Source organism: Arachis hypogaea, chromosome 9 (assembly GCF_003086295.3).
Source record: "Arachis hypogaea cultivar Tifrunner chromosome 9, arahy.Tifrunner.gnm2.J5K5, whole genome shotgun sequence".
In the NCBI taxonomy this organism is placed as follows: domain Eukaryota; kingdom Viridiplantae; phylum Streptophyta; class Magnoliopsida; order Fabales; family Fabaceae; genus Arachis; species Arachis hypogaea.
The window spans coordinates 75482076-75499781 of record NC_092044.1 but is presented as its reverse complement, the minus strand read 5'-3'; positions in this window follow the sequence as shown (position 1 = coordinate 75499781).

Sequence of the window (17706 nt, the reverse complement as noted above, 5' to 3'; positions counted from 1 at the left end):
GCACTTGTTGGTTAGTTGTACGGAGTTGTGAAAAGTGTGATCACAATTTCGTGCACAAAGTTTTTGGTACCGTTGCCGGTGATTGTTTGAGTTTGGACAACTGACAGTTCATCTTGATGCTTATATTAGGAATAATTTATTGGTTTAGAGTTTTCTGTTGAGTCTAGTTTCATATTTTAAGTTTGGTGTCCTTTGTGTTTTTGTTTCCTTAAAAATTTTCAAAAAGTGTTCTTGGTGTTCATATTAACAGTCAAAGTTTTCTTGTTGTTTCTTTTTTTTGATCTAAAAATTCTAAGTTTGGCGTCATTTTACTATTTTTCTCTTTCCTCATTAAATTCAAAAAAAAATATATTTTCCTTTATTTACTCATCATTTTCGAAATCCTTAGGTTGACTTAGTCAAAATTTTTAAAATTTGGTAGTTTCTTACTAGTCAAGTCAAAATTTCAATTTTAAAAATTTATCTTTTTAAATCTTTTCAAATTTCTTTTTATATTTTTCGAAAATCTTTTATAAAATTTTTCAAAATCCTTTTTCTTTTTAAATTTTCGAATTACTTGTCCCATTTTATTAGTTTGATTGAAAAATTTTAAGTTTGGTGTTTTCTTGTTAAGAAAGTTTCAATCTTTAAAATTTTAAATCATATCTTTTTCAAATCTTTTCTTTTATTTACTTTCTTACAAGTATTAATTTTCAAGTATCTTTAATTTTAGGACATATCTTTTTCAAAACTTCCTAACCACTTTCTCTCTCCTCATTTTTTTGAAAATTCACACAAAAAAAATTTTCAAATCTTTTTAATTAAGTAATTAATTTAGTTTCTAATTTCTTTTATTTCTTTTTCTCTTCTTAATTTTTGCAACTTATATTCAATTTTTCATTTATTTTATTTTATTTTATTTTTTCTTTTAATTTCGGTTTTCAAAAAAAAAGGAGAAAAAATTGTTTATTTCTCTTTCTTCATTATGGACCTAAGTGGGAATGAACAATCCAGAAGGACTTTGGGGTCATATGCTGACCCCACTACTACTTCATATGGAAGTAGTATCTGTATACCCTCCATCAGAGCCAGTAGTTTTGAGTTAAATCCTCAGCTCATTATCATGGTGCAGCAAAATTGCTAGTATTTCGGTCTTCCACAGGAAGAACCTACTGAGTTTCTGGCACAGTTCTTACAAATTGCTGACACAATACGTGATAAAGAAGTGGATTAGGATGTCTACAGATTATTGCTATTTCCATTTGCTGTAAAAGACCAAGCTAAGAGGTGGTTAAACAACCAACCCAAAGCCAGCATAAGAACATGGAAACAATTGTCAGACAAATTCCTAGATTAATATTTACCTCCAAAAAGGATGACACAGCTAAGGCTGGACATCCAAGACTTTAAACAAGAAGATAGTGAATCTCTTTATGACGCCTAGGAGAGGTACAGAGGGATGTTAAGGAAATGCCCCTCTGAAATGTTTTCAGAATGGGTGCAGTTAGACATCTCCTACTACGGGCTTACAGAAAGGCCCAGATATCTCTAGACCACTCAGCTGGTGGATCTATACACATGAGAAAGACAATTGAAGAGGCTCAAGAGCTTATTGATACAGTTGCTAGAAATCAGCATCTGTACTTAAGTAGTGAGTCCTCCATGAAAGAAGAGGCTAAAGCAATATCCACTGAACTTAGTCCTCCAGAACAAGTTGTTGAACTCAATCAGCAATTGCTTTTTATAACAAAATAGTTAGCAGAATTTAAGGAGATGCTACAAGACACTATAAATGCTAACAAGAATATGGAAGCACAATTTGATCAGACAAGACAGCAGTTATCTAAACAGATAACAGAAGAGTGCCAAGCTATTCATTTAAGGAGTGGAAAGACATTGAATGTTTCAACTCAAGGCAGCAGGAAGCCAAAAAAGGAACAACTAACAGAGGATGACCAACCCACTGCCCAAAATCCCTCTGAGGATAGTAAGAGCCCAGAGAGGAATGATTCTGGCGTTTAAACACCAGAAAAGGGTGAAAAAGTGGCGTTAAATGCCTAGTGGATGCCTAATTCTGGCGTCCAAACGCCAGAAAAGAGTGGCAATCTGGCGTTAAACGCCCATACATCCTCCAATTCTGGCGTTCAAATGCTAATGAAGGATCAGACACCTGCAAGTGCTGATAACAACCCCCTTAAGTAGGCTTCTCTAACCACTTCTGTAGGTAGTAAACCTGCAGCAACTAAGGTTGAAGACTATAAAGCCAAGATGCCTTATCTTCAGAAACCCACCAAGCAGAACAGGATAAACAATTTGCCCGCTTTGTAGACTATCTCAGGACTCTTGAAATAAAGATTCCGTTTGCAGAGGCACTTGAGCAAATACCCTCTTATGCTAAGTACATAAAAGAGATCTTAAGTCATAAGAAGGATTGGAGAGAAACTGAAAAAATTTTTCTCACTGAAGAATGCAGTGTAGTCATTCTGAAAAGCTTACCAGAGAAGCTTAAAGATCTCGGAAGCTTTATGATACCATGCACATTAGAGGATGCTTGTACCAAGACAGCTCTATGTGATCCTGGGGCAAGTATCAACCTGATACCTGCATCCACTATCAAAAAGCTTAGTTTGATTAATGATGTTAAACCAACCCGGATATGCCTCCAATTTGCTGATGGCTCCACTAAAATTCCATCAGGCGTAATTGAAGACATGATTGTCAAGGTTAGGCCATTTGCCTTTCCCACTGACTTTGTGGTGTTGGAAATAGAGGAGCACAAGAGTGCAACTCTCATTCTAGGAAGACCTTCCCTAGCAACTAGATGAACCCTCATTGATGTCCAAAAAGGGGAGGTGACCCTGAGAGTAAATGAGGATGAGTTTAAGTTGAATGCTATCAAAGCTATGTAGCATCCAGACACCCCCAAATGACTACATGAGCATTGATATTATTGACTCTCTAGTGGAAGAGGTCAATATGACTGAGAGTCTCGAATCAGAGCTAGAGGACATTTTTAAAGATGTTCAGCCTGATCTGGAGGAACCAGAGAAAACAAAAGAACCTCTGATAACTCCTCAAGAAGAGGAAAAGCCTCCTAAACCCGAACTCAAACTACTACCACCATCCTTGAAATATGAATTTCTGGGAGAGGATGACACTTTTCTCGTGATCATAAGCTCTGCTTTAGAGCCACAGGAAGAGAAAGCACTAATTCAGGTGCTAAGAACATACAAGACAGCTCTTGGGTGGTCCATAAGTGATCTTAAGGGCATTTCCCAGCCAGATGCATGCACAAGATCCTATTAGAGGATGATGCTAAGCCAGTGGTTCAACCACAGAGGCGGCTAAATCCAGCCATGAAGGAGGTGGTGCAAAAAGAGGTCACTAAGTTACTAAAGACTGGGATTATTTATCCTATTTCTTATAGTCCATAAGTGATGAAGGAGAGAAACATCATCCATAGAGAGGGCACCATAAGGACCGATCTGCTGGTCTACAAATCCAATAGGGTCAAAATCAGGCGCATCCAGATTGAAGGGTTCAACGGTCTGAGGTCTTTTGAAAGGAGGAACGGCCGTAGAAGAAGCCACAGCAGCACTAGAAGACTGTGGAGGATCCACTAAACGAACTCGAGGAGTAGGGATCATTCTCCTCGGGCCAAGAGAGCTCGGCACAGATGGCTTCAATGAGACTTGAGAGGACCCTTCCCCATCCGCTCGGGTCATGATGTTCTGAGCTGCAGTAGCCTTTCTCGCCTTTTTGAAAGGCTTCATCGCATCATTATTCTTGGCCATCTCTGAAAAATAAAAACCTACAGTTTTACAAACCAGGAAAGAAGAAGAAAGCAAAGTAAAAACAAGAAACAAAATATATCAAGTAATACCCAAAGCAGTTCGAACAAGGGATGGGTCCCCCAAAGATTTTTCAGTATCCAGATGAGGAGGTTCCCCCCAAATATCCTCTAAGACATTCACAAAGACCTGCTCAACCTCGTCCAATATCTCCCAAGTATACCGGGATACAACTACGTTCCTTTGCCACTCTAAAGGAAAGTGGGGTTCGTTATTTTTGTCCAAAAAGAAAGGCCTGACTCCTTCAACAGCCCGGACCTTAAAGAAGTAATTCTTAAAATCACGAAAAGACTTGTCATACATAGAAAAAACCTTATGCCCCTGGGCAGACCTAAAACAAATCCAAGAAGCCTTCTTCTTGGTAGTCCCAGGCTTGGTCAACACGAAAAGATACAAAAAAAAAGAGTTTGAGAAGGTGTAACAGCAAATTCTTGACAAACGAGCTGAAAAATCTTGATGAAGCCCCAAGAATTCGGATGAAGCTAAGAGGGGGCTACGTTACAGGACCATAACAGGTCAGTTTCAAAAGAAGTAAAAGGAAAGGTGATGTTCATTTGGCTGAATAAGAAGTCATAGGCATAGAAAAAGGGACGCCCCCTTCCCCCCGAGTCAGGATAGGGAAGCAAACTCTATCATCAGAATCAGGTGCCACTAACTCATAATTGTTCTCCTCATCCTCACTGCTACAAATACAACGATGTCTTCTAAGCGTTACACAAAATTCAAAATTGGCTAAAGAAACACATAGCAACACAAGGGAGTCCAGCCAATCGGACATCCCCTCAGGAACCTTAGAAGACGCCTCGACAATATTTTTGCGAGAAGACATGGCCAACTATTCCTACAAACAATAAAAGAAGATTGGATTACTAAAAAAACATCTCGGACGAAATCAAAACAACTCAGACAACATAATCTAGCATAGTACAGGCAACAAAAGGAAACCCCAGGACCCACACCAAAAAGATCCAGGGGCATCCTTTGGAGGCAGTTAACAGAACAAAGACTCAGGAAAACCTACAAGACTAACACCCCAACAAAACTCTCAGCAAAGACAAAGAAAAGCCCTCTCTCAAAAAGCAACATCCCGAGAAGAAAAGAAAAGACATTACCTCAAAAAGCTATAAATCAAATAAAGTCATCAAAATAACTACCTCCCAAATTCATAGTCTCAGCTTATCAGCAAATAGAACTACCAAGCAGTAAAATGTATTCATCAAAGGCGCCACCTTTTTTCAGAGAAATAAATCCCCCCCCCAAACAGGCAAATGACACAAAATCAAAACGAGCCATCAAAAAATCGTTACTTTCTAAGGTTCGCCAGCAAAGTTATTGTTCATACCCAAAGTCATCATAGTTACCAACATGACGAAAAGACGTCAAAGGAACAATCTTTCCAGGAAAGTAAAAGCCTCAGTAACAACATGCATCATAGCAAAATCAAAACTTTACCAAAAACCGAAAGCAAAGCAATGAAGAAAGTAAAAAAGCGGAAAGAAAAACCAACTTGGAAAAAGCAGAAAGCTTTGACGAAGTTGAAGGTAGAAGATGGAATTAGGAATCGCCCTTTCACAATAAGGAAAGCACTAATAATCGCCAAGCAACGTCGCAGGAAGAAATACGAAAATAGCAAACTTCAGAAAATACAAAGAAAGAAAGAAAAAGAAAGTTACGGAGAAGAAAAACCATTTTTTAAGCGTGAAATTCAAAAACAGAGAGGCTAAGAGAAACGGGGCAATTAAAAACCAATTAATAAGGGTATTAAACCCTCGCACATTCCCAAGGCTATGAGCGCTAAATGCAAAAATGCGCGCTTTTAAGAAGAAGCAAAAGAAAAACGTTCCATATTCAAAAAGGAGAACCCTTGCAAAGAAGAAATCGACAAAATGCTCGAGTTCGGCTTCACCATAAAAGGATCGAGTCCTAAAACTGAAGACTCGACCTCAAAACAGAAGAGCTCGAGCAGGGGCACTGTTCATACCCTGGGTCGAGCTGTCCGACCCAGGATGCTCTATTGACAAGTCGACCGACTTCTTCAGGTCAGGACAATCCGACCTATTCTCAAAGAGCTCGGTCAAATCACCAGGAAAGCCCAAAAAGGGCCCAAACAGAGGACCACGCCCCAAATTCTAAGGCAGCTCAAAGCCTACAGAGAGAAGGGCGGTTCCTTTGAAAGATAAGATAACCTCACTTGAAGATAAGATAAAAATAAGATAACTAACTTATCTTATCTAAAAAGGTCACTCCACACTTCTATAAATACACTAGAGCACCCAGGTATAACTCATACTCTGATTCTACTAAAAACCTGTTTAATACCTTTGCTAACTTAAGCATCGGAGTCCCTTGCAGGTACCACCACCCTCCGGTGACAAAGGATCAGCAACATTGGCAGTCCAACAAGTTGGATGCGGCAGCTCCGGCCACCACCTACACGCCGGACACGTCATCTCCGACCGGCACAGAAGATCTCGATCGAGATCGACCTACAGTTTCATGTAACCCTTGGAACAGGTACCGAGAAAGGAAATGAGAAGGCTACTGACAAGACACCAGCTAGGCAAGGCACTAAAAGAACCTTGGCTGAGACACCACCTTCTACAAGCGTTAAGCCACCCACAAAGCGAATAAAGAGAATCATCAAGGTTGATGAAGCAGATAAGGCTTTTCCTGCTAGGGACTCTGCACGGTTCACTAACCATTACTGTGAGCGGATGTTCCCCATCCTGGCTGACAGGAACAACAATAATGAGTGCCTACTCATTCTTCCAACACACCTTGCTGAGTTTGTGGAGTCCTGCATCGAGAGGAGACAGTAGGGATTCTTGAGACGGCAGCCGCAGCAGGTCAACCTATTGTGGGTAGTTGAATTCTACTCCAACTTTCACTCGCCGACCCTGCAGTCTATCTATGTTCGTCAAAAGCAAGTCCCTGTCTCCGAAGGGGCCATTCAGAGAGTATTCGATCTTCCACCTGGACCAGAGGGGTTGGACACCAATCAGAAGGCCTCTCTCAAGCTCCAGACATACCAATTTGACTGGGATAGTGTCCTGGGAGTTATCGCACAACCAGGCAGCACTTGGATCTATGGACAACATCGGACTCGACCTAAGAGCATTGCAGCTCCAGCCCTTACCTTGGAGGCTCGCGTGTGGGCACAGATTATGTCCCACTATGTCTTTCCAAGCACTTACGAGTCCACCTTCACTGCAGATATGGCTATCCTCATCTGGTGCATTCTCACAGAGTATCCTTTTAATCTACCAATGTACATTCGGCAGGCCATGGGGCATGTACAAATTGCAGGCAACCTACCTTTTCCCACACTAGTTTTGGATCTTGTCTCCGCAGCTGGCATTCCTATAGGGCTGGGGACACCAAAGCCATGATTCCAGTGGCTAATTAGCATGTCCCGAATGTGAAGTATATCAGACCTCCAGTATCCTCCACTAGCCGACATCCAGGCTCTTCTGTAGACACTCCTCCTACTTCTGCCCTGCCATCATCCACACCTCCTCCACCATCCACTACTCAGATGTTCCTTCAGATCCTTCAGAGGTTCGATCGGCAAAACTTATGTTAGTCAAAGATTCAATTTATAGCTCACTTAGCCATACATATATCCTCACCCTTACCTTAGCCCCATTACAACCTTGGAAAGACCTCATCATGTTTGCATTAGTACACTAGATATTTGTTGATTGGTTAGATGAAAAGTAAAATTTTAGAAGCATGACTAGAGGAGACTAGAGTGGATTAACCCTAAACATCTGAGTGATTAGAGTTCATATACTTTTCCAGTGAGAGTTCAATGCTTGATTCTATGTTCCCGGCTTTTATGAGCTATCTTCTTATAAGTTTACTTGCTTCTTATTGTGTGATTTGAATTAGTGGAATCTAATTTATGTTTGTCTTGGAGTAGTTGTTTATTTTTAACCAAGTGGGTAGAAACATCTTAGCATGTAGTTGCATTCATTTACATAGGTTGCATTCCATGAGTCTTACTTTCTCCCATTCATTATTTATCTCCTTGAGCCTTGCACAAGGACATGCTAATGTTTAAGTGTGGGGAGATTGATAAACAACTATTTTGTGGTTTACCTTGTGCTAAATTAAGTGGTATTTATCAATTCTCTACATACTTATTCATACAATTTGCATGGTTTTACAAATCCTTCCCAGTGTTGTTCTATGATTGAGAACTTGCTACCCAAACCCATAAATTGTGTGTTTTTAATTGCTCTTTTTACCATTCGATGCCGTGATCCGTGTGTTAAGTATTTTTAGGCTTTAAAGGGCAGGAATGGCTTAGAGGATGGAAAGGAAGCTTGTAAAAATGGAAAGAACGCAAGAAAATAAAGTACTTGACGCATAAGCGCAAATTGACGCCTTCCCTATGGACGCAGACGCGCACTTACCACGGACGCGCGAGACGCGTAGAGGACCATTGATGCGCACATGTACTTGACGCGTACGCGTGACATGCGCCACATGCAGAAAACACAGAAAATGCTGGGGGCGATTTTGGGCTGCGTTTGGACCCAGTTTTTGGCCCAGAAATATAGACTAGAGCCAGGGGACAGCAGAGACTCAAGACATATTACCACATTCACTCATTCAATAATTTTTAGTTTTAGTTTTGAATCTTAGAGAGAAAAACTACTACTTTCTCTATGGTTCTTCATATTCATAGATTCCAGCTTTATGCTTTTGAGTTGGATATTACAAGGAGTTACTACCTTCATGAAGTCTTTATTATTCTAGTTTGTTTCCTATTCCTGTACTCTTTTTATTTTCCCATTTACCCTATTCAAAGTTATAATTGGATATCCTCTATTTCGGAATTAATTAATGCAAGGATACTTTTCTATTTAATTTTATTATTTCTTGATTATTTTCAAATGAGTTTAAAATTACCATGTCTTCTTTCTACCCCTTGAATATGTATGTGAAATTGGCATCCATGTCAATGGAGTAGACTCCCAACTTGACTTGGGAGTTGATTAATAGGAGACCCTTGAGTTGGAACACTCAAGAGTTGATTGATAATCGGAAGTTGTTGGCTGACTCTCTAGTCACAAACGCTAATCCTTCCCAAGAGAGACGATTAGAACTTGTGAATAAGAACTAGCTCAATTACTTGACTTTCCTTCATTCGTTGAGGGTTAACTAAGTAAAAATAACAACATTTTACTATTACTCTTGGGAATTTCCAACAAGGATAGAACTTCTTATTAATCTTTTCCAGGTCATGGCTTTTATTTCAATTGCATAAAATCTCTTGTTAATTTATAATATTTATTTTCCCATTCCCCAAACTCCAATTTTTTGAGAAACCCCCTAATCAATAATTCGCACTCTCTTAGCAACTCGTTGGGAGACGACCTGGGATTTCTACTCCCAGTATTTATTTCTAAATTTTGTGACAACCTTTTTAAATTGATACACAGAATTTTTATTGATTAAGAACTATACTTGCAATGTTGATTTCTAAATTAAATTCTTAATCGGTAATTTTCCGTACGTCAAGGACATTGGAGTGGGTATAGGGGATGTGGGTTAATATCTGGAATTTGTTGTGGGTTATGTGAGGGATGAGGGTAATATATATAGAGATAGATGGGAGTCACGGGGTGGGTTATAGGGGGAAAGAAAGAAAGAAAGTGGAATTAGAAAGAGGTTAGGGGTTTCAGTCAAAGGGGCATGGGGATTTGTTGATGGGAAGGAGGGGCATTAGTGGGGTTCATGGGTTGGTAAGGAAAGGGAATAAATGGGGAAGGAGAAAAGGAAAGGAATTGATAGAGGAATTTATGGGTGAAGTTGGCATGAAGTGGGGACTGAGTCCTTGTGATTTGGTGCAGAAATTGTAAGATTCTTGTGGAGAATAAGACAAAGGGAGAGAGTTAGTACCTAACTTGGTGGACTTGGATTTGGGCGCTGCATGCTTGGTCCTTCTTGGCGCCTAACTTGGCGAAGGTGAAGTTAGGCGCCGTGTGTCCCGAATTGGATTGCTTCACTGGCGCCTAACTTGGTGCCATCCAAGTTAGGAATGAACCCCTTTTTTATCTTAAGTGACACCTAACTTCAGAATTACCAAGTTAGGTGCCACCCCTCCGGAGGCATTCTTCCAAAGTGGCCTTAATGTGGTGCACAACTTCATGAAACCAAGTTAGGCGCCACCCTCCCAGTAGCCAATGCCAAATTCGACGCACAGTCTGGCGCCTAACTTCAAAAAGTCAAGTTAAGCGCCACCCAATCCGACTCCAACTCCTCCAGGGTATCCAAAAATCTATTTGATTTCACCTGTTTCTTTTCTAAGCACTCTGAATGATCAAAATACACATAAAAAAAGGAAAAACTGTTGAAACTCATATATAATTAAATAAAGCTAAGGCATAATTCAAAATTAAGGATACCAAACATCGGATTGCCTCCCAGCAACCGCTTCTTTACCGCCACTAGCTTGACGGTCAATATTGCTAAGTCAGTAGATGAGTGGACCTTTGGCGATTGATCTCACCCCCAACATAATGCTCCAACCTCTGGCCATTTACTGTGAACCTTTGATCAGAATTCTCTTTTTGAATTTCTACATGACCATATGGTGATGATCTGGTTACCACAAACAGTCCTGACCACCGGGACTTCAGCTTCCTGGGAAAGAGTTTAAGCCTAGAATTAAATAAAAGCACCTTCTGACTTGGCTCAAAAACTCTTACGGCAATCTTCTTGTCATGACATATCTTAGTCCTTTCTTTATCGAGCTTGGCATTTTCAAAGGCAGAATATCTGAACTCATCAAGCTTATTCAGTTGAAGAATCCGCTTTGTTCCTGCAGCCTTGGCATCAAAGTTCAGAAACTTTATAGCCTAGTATGCTCTATGCTCCAACCCAACGGGCAAGTGACAAACTTTACCATAAACAAACTGGTAAGGAGACATGCCAATAGGACTCTTAAATTCAGTCTGGTATGCTCAAAGAGCATCATCAAGCTTCCTAGACCAATCCTTTCTTGAAGTATTGATGGTATTCTCTAAGATCCTCTTGAGTTTTCTATTAGAGATTTTGACCTATCCACTCGTCTGGGAGTGATAGGGGGTTGCCACCTTATGATGGACTCCATACCTCTGCAGAAGTGAGTCTAGCTATTTGTTGCAAAATTGGCTCCCACCATCACTAATAAGTGTCATTGGGACACCAAACCGATTGAAAATATATCTCTAGAGAAAGCTCATCACCACTTTGGCATCTTTGGTGGGTAAAGCCTCAGCTTCTACCTACTTAGACACATAATCAACCGCCACTAGGATATATGTGTTGGAGTATGATGGTGAAAAAGGTCCCATGAAGTCAATACCCTACACATCAAACAACTCAATCTCAAGAATCCCCTATTGTAGCATCTCATGATTGGCAGGAAGATTCTTAGCTCTCTGACATTTGTCACAGTTCTTCACAAATGATCTTGATTCCTAAAAGAGAGTCGGCCAATAAAAATCGCTCTGAAGGACCTTAGTAGCTGTCCTTTTACCACCAAAGTGGCCACCATACTCAGAACCATGACAATACCAAAGAATCTGCTATGTTTCCTCATCTGAGACACACCTCCAGATTATACCATCTGAGCAACTTTTAAAAAGATAAGGTTTCTCCCACAAGTAGTACTTTGCATCAGTCAGTAGCTTCTTAACTTGTCTGTTTCCTACCCTTGCTTGCTCCTTTTTCCACCTCTTCCAATCTAACCTTGATTTCTATGACCTGAATCACTTAATAGACATATCAAGGCATCGAATGAAATTTAAGAGAATTAAAATTAGTATTTTTGGAGCCTAAAAAGCATGTTTTTCAATTAAGTGTAATTTGGAAGGAAATCACAAAGGTATGCTATTTAAGTAAATAAATGTGAGTTTATGTGATGAAATCCATTCAATTTAAGGCAAAATTTATCATCAAATATGGATTCATCAACAGTCATAACAAAAATAAACCATATAAATTGAATGCAATCAAATGAACATACACTAAACTAAAATAAAATCTTCTAACAACTTAAGCACTCTTAATATTCTTCTACTAACCTAACCTAGCTAACATTATTTAATTTCAGACTATACTAAATTAATATAACAAACCCTAATCACACACTTCATTGAAAAAATTTAATCAATAATTTAATAAAAAACTAACAAAATGTTAAACAAACAATAAAAATCTGAAAAAATAAATAACTATACAAGAATTATCTCTGATTGTGGCTACAGGATGGTGGAAGGATGGTGGTGACAGGAGGCGATAGTGACGATCAGAAGGTAATAACCTCCGACGGCAAGCGACACCAACAGCGGCAGTGGCAGGGACAGCTCTAGCAGCAGTTACGATGATGTTTTACAGTAACGACGATGATAGCTCCAGGTGGTGGTGACGGCAACAGCTTCACATCAGTAGAGAAAAGAGGGAGAGAGAGAGAGAGAGAGAGAGAGAAGAGAAGAGAAGAGAAGAGAGAGACAAAGTTTACAAAAGTGCGGGTTTACTGTGGATTTACTGGTTGAAACATCCGCTATGAGGTGATCATCATTGTGCCTAAACGCCGCATTTCACTAAACATTGTTACTGTCGGATTTTACTAACAGAAAATTTGATGCTAAATTTGGCGCCAAAAAAGTTTTTTTTTGCACCTCTATTTACTATCCGATTTAGTTACGGAATTTCTAATCCAACAGTAACTTATTCGAGGGGTGAATTTTCACTCGTAACTGCTAGAAATTCGATACTAAATTCGCCGGTAATATCTGGTGCACAAAATTAGAAATCACAATTCTTCACAACTTCACGCAACTAACCAGCAAGTGCACTGGGTCATCCAAGTAATACCTTACGTGAGTAAGGGTCGATCCCACGGAGTTTGTTGGCTTGAAGCAAGTTATGGTTATCTTGTAACTCTTAGTCAGGATATCAATTATAATTATCAATTGACTTGCAAATGAACAAAAGAGCATGCAATAAATACTTGTTATGCAGTAATGGAGAATATGTTGGAGGTTTGGAAATGCTTTGTCTTCTGAATCTCTGCTTTCTTCCTGTCTTCATCTTCACGCACGCAAGTTCCCTCCCATGGCAAGCTGTATGTTTGGTGGGTCACCATTGTCAATGGCTACCATCCATCCTCTCAGTGAAAATGGTCCAGGTGCGCTGTCACCGCATGGCTAATCATTTGTCAGTTCTCACTCATGTTGGAATAGGATCCATCAATCCTTTTGCGTCTGTCACTACGCCCAACCCTTGTGAGTTTGAAGCTCGTCACAGTCATCCAATCCCTGAATCCTACTCGGAATACCACAGAAAAGGTTTAGACTTTCCGGATTCTCAAAAATGCTGCTAATGGATTCTAGCTTATACCACGAAGACTCTGATTAAGGGATCTAAGAGATACTCATTCAATCTAAGGTAGAACGGGGTGTTTATCAGGCACGCGTTCATAGGTTGAGAATGATGATGAGTGTCACGGATCATCACATTCGTCATATTGAAGTGCGAATAAATATCTTGGATAGAAACAAGCGTGTTTGAATAGAAAATATAAATAATTGCATTAATCTATCGAGACACAGTAGAGCTCTCCACCCCCCCAACAATGGAGTTTAGAGACTCATGCCGTCAAACAGTAAAAAATTTCAGATCTAAAAATGTCATGAGGTACAAAATAAATCTCTAAAAGTTGTTTAAATACTAAACTAGTAACCTAGGTTTACAGAAAATGAGTAAACTGAGATAGATAGTGCAGAAATCTACTTCTGGGGCCCACTTGGTATGTGCTGGGGCTGAGCTTTGAGCTTTACACGTGCATAGGCTGTTTCTGGAGTTAAACGCCAGGTTGTAACCACAACAACAAACAGTGTAATTATCGACGCCAAAAATCGACGGTTAAGTTTTCCGTCGATATTTTTCAACGGCTTTCCGTCGATAAAATGAAAAAAGATTATTAATAAAAAAATATTAAAATCGACGATAATGTCATTTATTATTTTAACAATTTTTTTAATACCTTACTACTATCGTCATATTACCGACAGAATAGGAGTTGAATTTTTTTTCTATAAAATCGACGGACTTGTTGTCTATTTTAATAAGTAAAATATCGACAGTTTTTGTCGTCGATATATTTAGACAATAGAGATTTCTTTTTTAAATTGAATGGATGGTATAGATTTATTATATAAAATAGAAAGATAGAATGTTAATTTTTATTTTAACTAAAATCCGACAAAATAGCGGTCGATCTTTATCAACAAAAAACTACTCCCGCATTTACTTCCCGCGTCCTTCTCGTTTCACTCATTTTCCCAAAATTTAACCCTAAATCTTCAGAGAATTAGAGTCTAAAGGACGCTTCTTCTTCTCCTCCAAGGCTCGACAGTAGAGACCAGAACGGAGTCACTCACGGAGAGAGGCAGAGAGCAGAGCTTCTTCTTCTCCGACTCCTAAGAAAACCCGCCGTCCTCCGCCTGAGAGTAGAGCTTCTTCTCCTCCTCTGCCGAGCCCGCCATTGGTCTTACAAGTTACACCAACACTGCAGTTAACGGATCTATGGCACTGAGCGGTGGTGCAGGTTCAGCTCTAGATTATTCGATTCTGCGTTTGGGATTCACATTTCAATCTCAATTTGAATTCAGATCCGAAATCCAGAAACAAGAAGAAGACGACAACGAGAAACAATGGAGGTGGAGCTGAAACAGTTGATGGCGGATCTTCAATCTCTCAATCAATCCCTTCCAGATCCATCTCTCCATGCTTCCCTCCTTAAAGTATTATTATAATCCCCAATCTCTGCGGCATTTTTTGTTCTTTCAATTATTCAATATTATTTTTGCCTTGCATTCTAATTAGCTTGGTTTTCATGTTTATTTTTTTTCCGTTTTCGAAGATTATATTGCGTGTTGGGCATCTTGCAAGTCTTGGCAAGTCTGAACCTGTTCGGCACTCCAAAGTTAAGGTAATTTCTCTGTGGTATCTCAGCACATATTATTTAAATAAATTAAATTTATCATCTCATATAAATTTACAATAGAATGTGAATATGCTTTAAAAGACCTTAAGTTCATCTCCGCATCGGATGACAATGATAGCAGACTGAGCAAGTTTGCTGATGATGTTGAGGTTCACTTTGCACATAAGAAAAAAACCAAGATCATGTCAAAGGCTAGAAATCTGCTCCTAGAGTGTGACTTTTAGTGTAAGATTACTTAAATTGCATTCATATAAATATTTTCAGTTAGTTGACCTACAATTAGTTTTACATTAATAAATGAATTATTAATTTTCAGGATGTTTGTCTGTCATCTACAAGAGTTGCATTGGAATTTTATCGTGCAGCTAGAGAAGCTATACTCCTCTATTAGGTTGTTGTCCCTGTCAAGGTCAGTCCATGCTAGTTTTCTTCAATCACAGTAATAAGTTCTATTTTGACTTGTGAAGCTAGAGAGGCAGCTAGATGGCATTATTCAAGTAGCTTTTGGCAGAAGGAATACTGCAGAGACAAGTTCTAAATATAACTTTGAGTTTTTTGTAATTTTATAACTACATATAACTTTTGAAATTTCTATATATAGACTGGATGAAGTTTTCAATCTTAAAATAAAATTCTTAAACAACTATTTTTTTATCCAGTGCTTCACCATAAAAACAGAAAGAAAAAGAAAAGAAAAGGAAATAACTATTGTCGTTTCTATTACAGTCTTAGTCATTGTTATAGAACTAAAAATGTTGGAATGTGTATCAATCTGCTGACTTCTCTAGATTGCCTAGGCCTTGTGTGCATTCTCGTGCTGTTTCCACTTCAGCTTCTGAGGGCATGTATGAATGGCATTTGCCCCAACCAAGTGCTGTATTGGACGGTTCGTCTGTGAAGTCTAATTAAACTCATTTTGTAACTTCCAAGGGCCATAACGAGGTTCATTTCATGAATCCAAATGTTTAATCTCATCTCAATACCCTTTTTGTCTTTTTCTGATTTTCATGCCTCAAAAAGTTTCTTCTTTTGTTCTTGGATTTGGGTTTCCATTAGATTGTGGCTTTGTTGCTTGAGAATGGAGCTGATGTGAAATTAAGGAACTATTGCAGCCAGGTAGAGTCTTTCATTTTTGCTGTTCTCTTTTTTTCTTTTCATTTTAAATGGTAGGTTGATTCTGGGTTAGATTTAAGCTCTGTTGTGGTAATTGGTTTTGATTTGAAGAAGTTGAATTGTATGGTTGATTACAATTGGTGCAAGTGTTGTTCTAGTTTCAATTTTGAGAATTGGAGATTCTGTTCTGTATTTGGAATTGCAAATTTGTAACTTTTTTGGTCCATTTTGGTCCAGCTTTGCAGTTTTAGGATATGATTCTATTCCTTTTTGCAGAACTTATAACTAGAGTATGCATAGTTGTAAGTGACAGATTGGCAGATGGATCTGATAAAAATTCTAGAGATATCTGCATGATAATATGAGACATTAAAATTTTTTTGTTAGATCTCACTTCTATTTTGTAGCATGTTTATAATGCACTTACTGAGGATATAGTTTACTAATTAATGTTTTGGACTCACTTTGATTTGTTATTTGAAGACGGCTTTGATGCAAGCTTGTAGATATTGTCATTGGGAAGTCGTTCAGACCCTTCTGCTCTTCAGATGCAATGTGAGACTGGCTATATTTCCCTCTCTTTCTTGGTCACTCGGTTATATCAGAACTGTTTTCCCCACTACTTAGCATTTAATTCTTCTGGAAACCATAGATCATAGGGATGGTTATTGGAAGTTGAAACTAAGTGCTGCTAAGTGGACATGAATTCCTGGTTATTGGAAGTTGAAATTAAGTGCTGCTAAGTGGACATAGTTTACTAATTGCATTTTTCCTATAAAAAATATGGAATGGTAATATTAGAATGTGTCTTTTGAATGACTCTAGTCTAGAGTGCTCGTGTGAGGAAACATATTAGGTATAAAATTCAGTAACAATGTTGGAATCGCTCTCTACTTTCTAATGTGTATATAATCATTTACACTGATGTTTAGTTGAGGTCAGTAAGATATATATTTGTTGAACAGTATGATTCTGAAGCAATGGCCTGTATTTATGATTTGAGCAACATGAAATTTCTTAGGAGGCATGGCTAACACTTTCATTATGATCAATTGATCATTAATACACAGGAGAATAGTTGGTGTAGCTCATGTTGAGGATTTTGAATCCGTTGCCGATGCTACTAAGCGTGCAACATGTGAAAAGCGAGCACTTGATTTAGCTAAGATGATTCTCAAAGAAAGGAGAAAATTTGAAGGCATTGCTGAAATTTTATCAGCGATTCGGCAATATGAATCCTGATTCATGGTTTTCCATATCAATACCTTATCATGTATCATGTTTTCCTCCTATACACTACTCGAGATTTTGGTGTTCTGCTATATTTAACACTTTCACTGTCAACATTATGTATCAAAAATATAAATTTTCTGCTTGAGTGTACTAATTACAGTTTTATGTTACATGTTACTTCTACTGATCTTCTGAAGCAAATAAATCAACCGGAATTGAGGCTAGCAGCAGCAAGGACTTTTTATTAACACAACTTTGTTCAGCTCAATTGTTACTTATTACAAGTCTAAGTTTAGTTATTTATCTTGTTTTAAATCTTTATGTTAGAGGATTATTTATATTTTGATAAGTTTGTAAACTCATTATCTAATATTTAATATAAATTTTATTTTTATATTTTAAATTTTATTTGTCTTATTATCTAATATTCTGTATAAATTTTATTTCTATATTTAAAAGTTTATTTGCATTAATTGTTTACTATTTTTCAAATAGAAAAAATAATTAAAAAAATATGGCTATTAA